This window comes from Temnothorax americanus, unplaced genomic scaffold (assembly GCF_048541705.1).
Source record: "Temnothorax americanus isolate GAGA-0224 unplaced genomic scaffold, ASM4854170v1 Scaffold43, whole genome shotgun sequence".
NCBI classification, from domain to species: Eukaryota; Metazoa; Arthropoda; class Insecta; order Hymenoptera; family Formicidae; genus Temnothorax; species Temnothorax americanus.
Genome location: NW_027509581.1, coordinates 876,514 through 888,747, shown reverse-complemented (window position 1 = coordinate 888,747; position 12,234 = coordinate 876,514).

Below are 12,234 nucleotides of genomic sequence, written 5' to 3'. Positions count from 1 at the left end.
TGCTTATGTGGCGTTTCGCATGGGACGTCTCTCGACGCGACGTAAGACACCGTGGCATACCACACACAACGCGACACCTCGGTCGACCGAGTTGACCGAGGACTCCGGCAGGACCACACACGAAGGATCGCGGCCCCCTCCCCCTCGTGTCTCTTTTTCCTTCTCTCTCCTCGCCATGCCACTTGCCGCAGCGCGCGCCTTCTCTTCCTTGTTCCTCGGGAAAAATAAAAAAAAGACCGGGGTAAGCAGCACCGGTGCTGGAGGAACGCGCGCGGAGGAGAAAACCGAGAGAGGAGTCACTTAACCGTCGTGCCATTAACCACGCTCGAAAAGAGGCCTTAAAGAAAAAAAAAACTCCGGCAACCGTCCGTGACGCCTCGTTACGGAATCGGCACGGAAAGTCGCGAGTCGCACGTAATTGAAAACGTAATTGCCGCACGAAATTAATAAGGACGGTGTCGCAATTACCGGTTGTTCTGCAAGGGTTCAGGTAATACGGTAGCTCAAAACGCTTACGAATTTTTTTTTTCGAAGCATTAAAAGTACTTAAAGTCAATTATTTATTCGTTCGTTTATTCAGGAGAAGATTTTTGCCGGTTAGGAGGTAGAATATTTTTTCCCGAAATCTCTCCTTGATCGTGACGGTCGATGTTGACAAAGTATACATGTGGTTTTATCGCGTGGACACAGGACGAGAGTGACAAAGGCGAGCACGGCGGATTGCTTGCCTAGGATTCATGCGGGCCATAGGAAAGACCTGATACACGCTTGGCAGGGGGGCTTCCCGCATTGTCATTAATTACGTGTCTCTGAACGCCGATGGCCTATTGTACGCTTTAAGTTCAGAGCCAGCCATTGTCGAGAGTGACAGCGAAATCCTTGCAACCAACCACCTACAAACGGGAACAGAAGATACTGGTTGCCTTACAAAGGAGAGCTTCCTCGTCTACGATCACCGGCCCCCGCGCGGGAATCGGGAATGAATTGTTTTTTTGCGGGTTGAGAAAAGAGTAAAGGTAACCAAAACATCGCATTGTTCCGTTTATGGCGTGTTTTGGGTATCCATGCGACCATCTCGCTTATGAAGGTACACCTACGAAAACCCGACGTGTCTCTCCCTTATATCGCGCGAGCGCGCTGAAACGATACCGGCGCGGCGCGCAAACAGTCGCGCAAAAACTCACCGCGATGCAGGATGCAACGGGCGCAATCGTGATTTCCTATCAACCTGTATCTGGGTCGAAAATAGGGCAATTCCGGTTGTCATCATTAATGCGCCGCGATACGGAACGCCGAAGGACGCAAAAAATCGTCCGACTCGTCGCGCTCGTTTCGATATACCCCCAGGGATACATATGTGACTCAGACAATTAAATTACGCGCGGTGACATTGTTTTTCAGCAATCGCTTCGCCGTGCTCCGGTCAAAGTCCATTATCCGTGCAGCGACTACGTACAATAATGAAAAATACGCACGCAATCGCGCGGCTACGACAGTCTTCGCACAGCTCGCGCAGCATGCGCGAAGCACCAGAACGAAATATTTCGCGACAAAAGAAACCGTTAAGAGCTCCGTCACTCTCCTGGGCGACTTACCGGTTGCCCAGAAGCCCGTGGATTCCCACGTGGGCCGGGCGTCGAAGGATGCGGGCCGAAAATATGCAAATTCACATTGCGTATCCCCGTCGCGCGATTCCTCATCCTGCCTGACTGCCCGGTTTACCCACTTGCGGAGCGGAGCCCGAAGACCTATGGGAGCCGCGCCACTCTCTCTTTCTCCTTCTTCGGGGAGACGTCATTACCATACGCGACCATAAATGAAACCTGTCTCGCCTATCCCGCGAATAACAATAGGACAATCGCTTCGCGCTAGACGCAAAGGCGTCATACGTGCGTATACATATGCACCCTTCCGTGGGTCCCGTCAACTTTCCTCGAACTCCCTCTGCGTGCCCCCGTTATCCTTCTTCCCTCTCCGAGTTCCTCTCCCCCCCCGCCCCCTTTCGCGAGGTGTCCCGGAGATGCCAACGGTCCTGCGACAGGATACCGGTTCCGGGCGCGCATCCTGAAGCGGGACACTTCGTCCTGTTTCCAGCCGCGCGCGCCGCGCCCATTGTCTAGCCCGAGATTAGGCGAATTCGAAAAATGACTCGGGCGAGGCTGGAAAGCGTGTAACGGTCGCCGGTGGGTTCATAGGTGATCGTCTTTCTGGATTCCCTTTGAAGCCGAGTCTCGGTCAACGGCCGTGGGCCGAGGCGGAGATTTCTAGGGACTGGATGGACCCCGATCGGGGATTCTTCGAGCATCGTCGGACGATTCGTTACGACGAGGCTTAGGATTTCGTTTTTTAACGACATATTTAACCAACCAGCGCGCTCTCTTCGCGAGATGGCACCGTCTCGAGAGTGATGCGTCAAGAGATGTAACACGACGACAGTTGAACCAGTTCCAGGACTTAGATGACGAATTTTCTAATGTCAGCTCTGTTTTGCGTATAAATAAATGTGTACGGAATATTTTTCATTAAATTAGATATATTTAAATAGATTCTCAAGCAGAAAATATGAAGAAATTACGTTAGCGCACTTCATTCTTTGCATTACGACCTTTTCATATTGTCGTATAAGAGGATCTCCCTGCGCGCAGACTCCCACACTCTGAATGAGCTGCACGGATTTTTACGCAATTTCATTGAACCCGCAGTGGGTCACATTGTTGCCGGGGCACGGCGCGTCCGGAGAGTCTCGATTCCCGTACCTGACCTGAGATAATCTCATCCCGGTACCATGTGCGCTTTATGTCAGGGAATCTGGTGCCCACTCCCTTCCCCCCCTTCCCTTTTCGTCTCTCCCGATGGATTAGAAAATGCCTATAGGGGTCCTGCACGGAAAGTACCCCATCCTCGCTTTGCTTTTTCCTTTTATCTATCGTTCCTCCCCTCGCATCGGCCTGTCACGCTATGGCGAATCTCTGGTAGCAGCGATGACGTTTGTCACTATTTCTGTCATTTGAAAATTCCGGGGGAAATTCTACGTTTACCTTCACAGATTTGAAAAAATAGATTATCCCGATTCAAGGTCGATTTTCCTCGAGAATCTCAGTCGTGTCAAAAATGTCAGCGAGGAATGCTTGTTTGTCAGATAAAGTCGAGAACATTTTTCAAGCGTAGTCGCAAATGTCGAGCACAAATTCTGAAATTCTGCGATCGATTGTCGAATTTAATGATGCGTTACATTCATTTTAACGCGGATATCACTAAATGTCTGAAATTAAAAAAAAAAAAAAACATCGGAAGGCGAACGAGTATTATAATCTGCACGTCTTTGGTCGGTTTTGCAAAACTGTAAAGGCGATTCGTCCTTCGCAACCTTTCTCACGTCGCGTCCGCGAGAGCTTAGGAAACTGGTTTCAAAGAGGCCTTTCGGTGCTGTCGTTTCGTGGAATCTCCGGGAGATCGATAGCTCTCCTCGAAAATTTGATCCACGATAAATCGTGGATCGATTTCGGTACGTCAAACAAAAAAAATCGTCTCTCTTACGGATGGCGCGCGAGATGACAGTTCCGAAAATCTCGTTGGACCAGTCGAATCCCGATGTGGTTTCTTCGTGATATAATATAAAGTGAATTTAGGCAGATTTGAAATCTGACCCTTAATATAAAAACATAATTAAACTTTCTGTTATGTCTTTAGCCTCTTGTTACGCGCACATTACATTTTTCTACATTTTATCCTCGTGATTTATTTTAATATTGTGCTATGTCGCGTATATAAAATAATATAAATAGACATTGTATAATATACAATAGTGTAGAGAAGATAAGACTTGACTTCTTCGATGTATCCATACGTATAAGAAATCAAGACGTAATTTGAATATCAAATTTAAACCTGTTATTAAATCACGGTAAGCCTAATTAATAAATTTATAATTTTCGTATGACAATTAGGAGAGTGAGAGGAATTGAATCGAGGAGATCTATAGGAAATTCTTGTTTATTAAAGTAACGATACGTATACTGACTGCGTAAAAACAATAACAAGGAATTTACCGAGAAAAAACGCGCGTAAGAACAGGTAGACGTTTGAGGTGAACACACAGCTTACAAACCGGAAGGAAAAGCTTGCTATCAGGTGTCCAAATTACATAGTAATTCAATTATTACAATGAGCATCTCAAACTTTGAAAAATAAAGAAAGCCAAGTTTTCTCTTCTCTCCCTTTTCTCAACACTGATGTCAAGCAATTTTTTTTTCAACAGCATTGATTTAAAAAACACATTACGTAAGAATAATACAAGAATCTACGTAACGTATTCAATTATTGTTACGATGCAACGGAATTATGAGAGATAAAATTTTATTTTCGAAAAAAACACCTTACGAAGAAATCACATTGGTTTCTCCCACAAACACGTGAAATGTTTGTGAAATAATTTGTAACTCACCAACGGTAGATTAGCCGATTCTGTCGATCCTCTTTCCGATCATCGAAATCCAAGACCCGCGGAAAAAAAATTCCTCGGGCCACTCGGGTGTCCTCGACTCAGTGTCACCTCACAAGGAAGAGAACAACCGAAGATCCTCGTTCCACTTGCCGCGGAATACTTATTATCGTTCTAACCGCGATTAACGACGTTTACGCGTGTGTCGCGCACGTCCGTACCGGTGCGCGACCGCAGAGGCGGAGATCAGTGAAAATCTTCTCCACGTGGTCAGACACAAGTAGCCAGGATATTTACGTCACGTGACGTTAAATCTCGCTATATACGCGAATGTTTCGCGGTTGCGACTTTGCGCTTTTCTCGAGGACACGTGCGAGCACCAGGAGGTAGGAGAGGAACAAGAAGACGACGGAACGGAAACGAAGAAGAGGAGGGCGGAGGAGAGGGAGAAGAAGAGGGTACGTAGTGCGTGATGAGGCACGGCGAAGAGGTTGGAGGCCGGAATCGTACCGCCGGTTTCCAAGGATGCTCGGTTTGAACTGAGAGCACGAAGAGGTCCCTCAAGAGTCCCCGGGCTCGGGTGTGGGTTTTCGGTTCGTTTTTCCCTTTTTTTTCCTCTCCATCACTCTCGCTCTCTCGCGATCGGCCCTCTCCCTCGCTCCCGCGGTGCGCCTCTTTCTTTCTCTCTACGTGGGTTTAGTCTCCCGGTCTCCGTTCACTTTCGTTCGCTCGCTCGCTCCTTTACTTCCCGACCGGCCGTCTCTCTTATTCCTTCGTCAGGGCCGACATCGCGGCGTTTGTGGTTTGTGGGCCCCCCGGGCCCCGGGCCCCTGAGAGGCGGACGTCGTGCCGTGAGAGAGGGGGAGCTCGAACCTAACTCAACCCGGCCGAAACACCCCCCACCATGTGTTAGACTCAACCCCTACCCTACCCTCCGCCGTGGATCCATCGCGGAACCCAACGAAGGAACGGAGGTGTTCGCCAGGCTCGCCGGTGGTAGGTACGCGACGAACCACGTGCGTCGTGTGGATTTAGTATTTAAATACTAATACTAGACGGCATATATTGTGCGGCAATCTTCACTCGTAATACCTCAAGCGTGTATCATCTAACAATGATTGTATGAAATTATTTACTGCGGGCAATTTACGAAAACGTAGAACAAACAACGAAGTAGACGGGACGTATTTTAGTCACAAATATAGAGCTTCTATTTCTATTTTTCGACTATCGAGGCCGGAATATAAACAACAGTCGCTATTTGCACAAGCTGGCCGCCAGAAATAATTCGGAGGCCGCCGCGAATATGCCGCGGATTACAAATTTATCTCTCGCGGGACATTTATTCTATTTTCTTTATCCACTTATTTTTGTGCTTATTCAATCTTAAAGATCGAAACGTTCGTTCGCGACACGTCTGTATGTAATATGTATGAACGCCAGCCAGGCTCGGGATGATGGGTACGGAAGGGATAAGAAAGCTGCAAAGACTCCCACAGGGCGACCCACACGCGCACGCACGCACGCACGCACGCACGCACACACACACACACACGTTCTCAAAGGGACATCGGCTTCCCCCGCTCAGGCTCCCGGCGTGCATACACGCGCGCACACCGCGCGCGAGCAAGGAGAAGAATCATCCTAATATACCCCGAGAAGACGTATGCGGACCCTGCCTGCCCCCCCGCTTCGAATGCGTTTCACTCGCGGTGCGTGTAATGCGCCCGCTGCTGGGCGCGTGCATTCACGATGCGCTCGCCGTGAGATCCGTGAGTCAGGCCGGCGGAGATTTAAGGTAGCCCGAAAAGATTTGCTGCGCGGTTTAAAATTAAATCGCCACGCGAGAGAGCGCCCTTTGTGCGCGCGACCACGCGGATTGATTGCATCTCGCGGAAAATGTACTGGAATTGTTTCAAAACATCTAACCCGGATAACACACAATATCCAAAATCGGGACGTAAGATGTCTTTAAGACATTTTGTTAATATGACGACTTAAAGATGTCAATTAAGACGTCTTCAAGGTTTGTTATATATCTGGGAAATTACCTCTCGTTAACGTATACGTTCATAGTGATTTCTGAAAGAACTCGTGATACAGAAATGTGATTATCGATGAGAATTATCGATGAAAATCAAAATTGGGTTCTCCTTTCTTTCAATAAACTCCGAAATTGAATGATACCACGAATGAATGTGTTTGCCAAATATTAGAGGACCTACCGCAGTAAATCGGGTTAATTACGCGGGCGGTGGCATGCTGCGATTGGTCAATGAGGGGCCACGAGCATGGTGGTCCCAATTAGGTCACCCGGGAAGCCGAAAAAGAGCTCGTGTTACCGTCCTTCGAAACTGTGATGAACCAGCTGACGTTCGGTGACAATCTCGGGCAATCAGATTTTTCGCTGGTCATACGAAGAAGTTACGGTACGATCGCTTGTTACAAAAAAGAGTATCTCTTTAAAATCTTCTTTAAAAAATAATCAGCTATTTGTAATTAATTGTACGATTTAAATCAGAACTTAAACGTTATCTATTATTTAAATCGTTTTTGTAATCTTTTCTGGGAGTGATAAGAATCTGACTCTTGTGAGTCTATTAGACTTCAACTTTGTTATCTTTGAATTTTTGATAACACCAATGTTCATACTCGTGGGCACATATTTCAGATTTCAAAACTTTCCTACACTTTAATAAAGTTTTGATAATCGGAACAAATGTTGATATCGCTTGAGCTTAAATCTCACACACTTGTCTATATCTTCATACAAATACTGACTGTTCTTTAACTATTGTTTCTTTAATTTTTTTAAATTTAACAGAGTTGGAAAAGTATGATTCGAAAAATTCTCAAAATTATGGAAGAAATATTATTATGTTTTATTTATAAAATTTTATCAATTATATTTATTAAAAATAATATATCAAAATATAAAAAATATTTGTTTATTTACAATATTACGAACTTTCTCAAGTTGTATCAATTTTATCCAAAAAAGGGATATATCATAGAACTAGAACTCTCATTAAATACACTATATTTTAGCGTGGGAGAAGAATGGATACATGTGCTGCAGGCTTTGCTGGGGGTGGAGCTTCTATTTCTTCAGTTACAAATAGAGGAATTTATAATTAATGACATTGCAATAAAATTAAAAAACTAAAATTGCTAGTTACTTATCTTCTTTATAGATGCTTTTAAGATTTATTTATCTTTCTTTGCTACGATAAAGTCTTTTCTGAAGCTTTTTCAATGCAGTACTGGCGACAAATAATTTTCAGTCTTACATAAAAAAATTAAAGTGCAATGTTTAGATACGAAACGTTCTATTTCTTTATTCGCAAACACTTCGGAAAGGGGACTTTTGAGAGCGCCTTCCTTGGAACTCCGACGGAGCGAACCGTATTGTGGCGTGGGACAGGACGAGCCGAGCCACGGATGCTGCGTTCTCTGCTGGGGGCGGCTCGACGCTATTCTTTTTTCTCCCTCTTCCCTCACTCTTCTCTCCATCTATCTCTTCGGCAATCTTCTTTTTGTCCGCCTCGTCCTTCTCTGTCCTTCCCTCACCCTTCTCCCGTCTCTCTCTCTCTCTCTCTCTCTCTCTCTCTCTCTCTCTCTCTCTCTCTCTCTCTCTCTCTCTCTCGTTTCTTTCTTCTTGCACGCAGTGTGTACCTCTCATCTCCGTCCTTCCCTGCGCTCTTCCTTCCATTCTCCCCCCTCGTCATCCTCCGGAGCTAGGACTCGTCGTGCCTTCAGGAAACGGCTGTCCCACGTACATGCAGGCGTGTGCGTCGTGCGCACGCATATATGCGTGGGCCTTTACTGCGTGCGGTGGAAGGCAAGGAGGGGCAACAGGTGGATGCGTGCATACGTGTCTCGAATAATACGGGTATATGTATAATATTATGTACGTATGTGCACGCGCGTGTACGCGTATATACGTGCCGTTCGCGTCCGTCCGTCCCGTAGAAGTTTTCCGTGCAAGATAAAGACCCCGGCCGTTTTATCGTAATTATCGTTACCCACGCGGGATCCTCTAATCTGCGTGTCGTTAATTCGTCGCTAATGTACGATCACGCGCGCCAGTCCGATCTTGCATGCGAATGCGTCTGGATCGCCAGGCATCAATACGTTCGCGCAAATGATACGAATAAAGGGGAAATACACTCGGCTGTTATTACGGGATCCACGATCTTTTCTTCTCCTCTCCTCTCCTTGCCGTTATTTTCTTTTTCTCCTTTATTTTTTTATACACTTTCCCTCTCCCCGCAATCCCGTGTCGCTGTATGTGCCACGTAGAGAATGTGAATACGCGCCGCGTATAGCCAACGCACGATCGCGCGCGCAGGCTAGGGCACTTATCCTTTCCGAGATTCTATTCAAGGAAGCCGATCCTGAATAGGGGATCCCAAGGGCGCCTACGTAATCCCACCCGCTATTGTGAGGACGCCAACCAGTTTTCTTCCCGAGGCTCTTTTTCACGCTCTTTCCACCGAGCTGGCACAAAATGCGAGGAGCCCGGGAGGACCCACAGTGCGTATATATACGCACCGAGCGCGTGTGCACTCGTATGCAACCATTGTCGTTCGTACGAAGGCCCGTACCACCTCCCTCCCTCCTCCCGGTCTTTTTTCCATTTTCTCCCCGATTTCCGATTTGTACCTCCCTCTCGTGGGGATACGCGAGATTGAAAAGAATTGCAGTTTTCCGAGCTCAAGCTTAGCACGAAAGAGAGTGAGAGAGAAAGAAAGAGAGAAAGAGAGAGAGAGTTTTTTTTCTGCTTTTTGTAAGTAACTTAAAAAGAAATATTTTTTTTTTAACAGAAGTTCTTGCGGATTAAATTTTTAATCCGCGACTCTATTTTAATTCACGGTTTAACCCATTAAAGTGCTATTATCACTGTTGGTCGAAAAAATGATAGCCTGAAATTCCAGTATCGCACCCTGGGTCATCACAATTCGACTGCTCTGATTTCTCAGTAGTTTACTTCATTCGCTGCGATATCATCGCAGCGTATCTCGCTTTTTTTCGAGCCGCGATCTAGAACGTTCATATAGTTTTCATGTTCAGGGTATCAATCTTGGTAACACGCTAACAAGTACAAGTAATTCTCTGTCTTCAAATAAACTTCAATACGTACACAGAAAGTCCTTTAAACCCACCCGAAGAGAGATTATACCGCTCGTTAGAAGAGGATTAAGAAAGGTTTATTTATTCGTTGTCTTTTATACAACTTGCTGAAATCTCTCCGTAAGATCATCGCTGCTCCAAACGGGCGCAAAACGGCCCCGGTTTTAACAATCCGAGAGAAACGTAATTGAACGTCAAAACAATACCTGGAAGTACCTGGGAGTCTGGGAGTATACTTTGAAATACGGCCTGCTCGCGCGGTCGGCAATTATCAAAGGGTATCCTGAAGACCCAGAGCTCTTTACGAGTCACGCTGAAGACAGGAGCCATCGTAGATCGTATCGCGCGCGTCCCTCCCCTTTATCTCTCCCTTTTCTCCCTTCTCTACGTTTATCTCGGCGGTTCCTACCCCGTTCGTTCGTCATCCTCTTTCCACAGCCCTTGCGTCTTTGTTTTTTCCCTTTTTTTTTCCACCGCGTTATTTCATTCCACATGGAGAGAATTTTCTCTTAAAATTTACCCTAAAATCATGGTAGTTGTGGGACAACATGTACCACCAAGAATTTTATGTAAGCTATTTTGATTAATATTTACCATAATAAAAAATATTAATATCTATTACATTAAAATATAAATTATGTGTGATTAATTTTACTAAAATATATCTAGGAAATTTCAATAATTTTTCAAAATTTATCAATTTGCTTGGTAATTCTTATCACGTTGTTTGTAAAATGTCTTTTGTACATTTGTATAAATATCTTGGTTGCCAAGTTGTCTCAAGTTTCTAGTGAATTTAAGGGTAAAATATAACAAAAACTTCTCTCCGTGCACGGATTTATCTTGTTCTTAGATCGTTACTTCGAGAAGAGTCCTTTCATCCGTGACAGAAGTCCCAGATGTTGCTAAGTTTATCACGCATTGTCCCGCTTAACAATGGGATTAAATGATCGAAATAATTATTTATTTGTTATTTTTGATATTGGTGTAAACGTCTGATACGACAGATTGCAAATGTACACTGTTCAAGAAGTTTAAAGAAAATTTTAAACGGCCTTACTTATCGGTGCGTACCAAGTCTTGATGTAAATCAATTTGTTAATTTGCTTATCTTATTTGTTCCGGAATGATGACCGCGCGAAGATAGAGTACGCACAAAAGATAAGAAATGTGGGAAGTTATTGACAATTGTAAAACATAAACGAAGATAGCTTGTAGATTGTATCTCGATAACTAAGACGATTCGAGGTCTTTGTACAGCGAATATTTAACATTCCTGAAATTGAATATTAAAATACTAAAATATTTTCCGTCGTGCTACGCTCAGCTTATAGCACACATCGAACACGCTTATTTTATTTTGTTGGCATAATTTGTTCAAAAATTGACTGTGTCTAAAAATATACGTGACTAGTTACACGTGTATGTGTACGCTGATAAAAGCAATCGGCGAATAATATAAGAACGAGAGGAAGTTCAAAGTGCAACGATTCGAGAAGCACACTCAAACGGAGATGAACGCGTGGACTCAAGTGGAAGCGCCGAAGGAATCGCGGAGTTTAGCGTTCATTATCGCATCTTGTTGCGTAGACTTATTTACATATAGATCTGTATGTGGAAATTAATTGCATAATATTCGATCGGATGGACCTCCTTGCATAAGTGAGCCTGACATCGCCGATTTCTCCGCTCGATACGAAGGCACACATATGTTTTTTCTCACGTTATACTTATTCGACGCGAATTCCGCATGGATTACTCACAGTTTTCCCTTGCAATTTTCCAAACTTGTTCAATGAGTTGCTCGACGAAATAATGCGAGAATATCGCTAACAATGGCGCGAGTCTTGAATTAAAAATATATATCAAAATCTTTAATTGATGATGTAACTTTATCATTGAACATTTTATTAATGTAATTAATTATAGACAATGATATCATACTTTGATCGATAATAGTAGATAGATAATTATATCTGCGAATATTTCTCGCGATAAAATGTTTAATATTTCACATTTAAGCGGGTATAGAAAATCGTCTTTATCGGCTTTTAATTTAGATTCTCACGAGCGATACTCGCGCTATCGTTTGTCAGAAAGTGTCGTCCCAGCCGGTTTTATTATTAACGTTATATTTCGTATGTACAGACGGGCTTACGGTGCAAAGTGCACCGTCAGATCTGTTATTATTGTCGATCGGCCAGCCGATACGAGATAAGACAGACTCTCGATTCTCCAACGTATGCTTGTCGTTTATTCTGACTTTCGAAAAAAAAAATCGGATGACTCAGTAATAATTTATCTGTGGCTGATCGGATTGTTAAGAGATATTCAAAAATTTTACCCTCCCTCCCATCCCTTCTCCTCCCTCGGTAGAACATCTTGTCATTAACAGCATGCAAATTGCTCATCTCCGATAAGACCTCCATTACGTGTCTTTTACATCGTTATAGTTGTTGCGCACTACATGACGTCGATCTTGCGGAACAGGTCGAGAGATAACAATGACAATGAAAGACGAATGTGACACTCGCAAATGATCAACGTAATAGCTATTGAATTTCAATTATTTTACGCATATTAATTGTATCCTTATACGTTGCATGTATACAGAATTAACTGAGAGAGAACGCACCAAGTTCCGTTTTCCTGCCGTATTG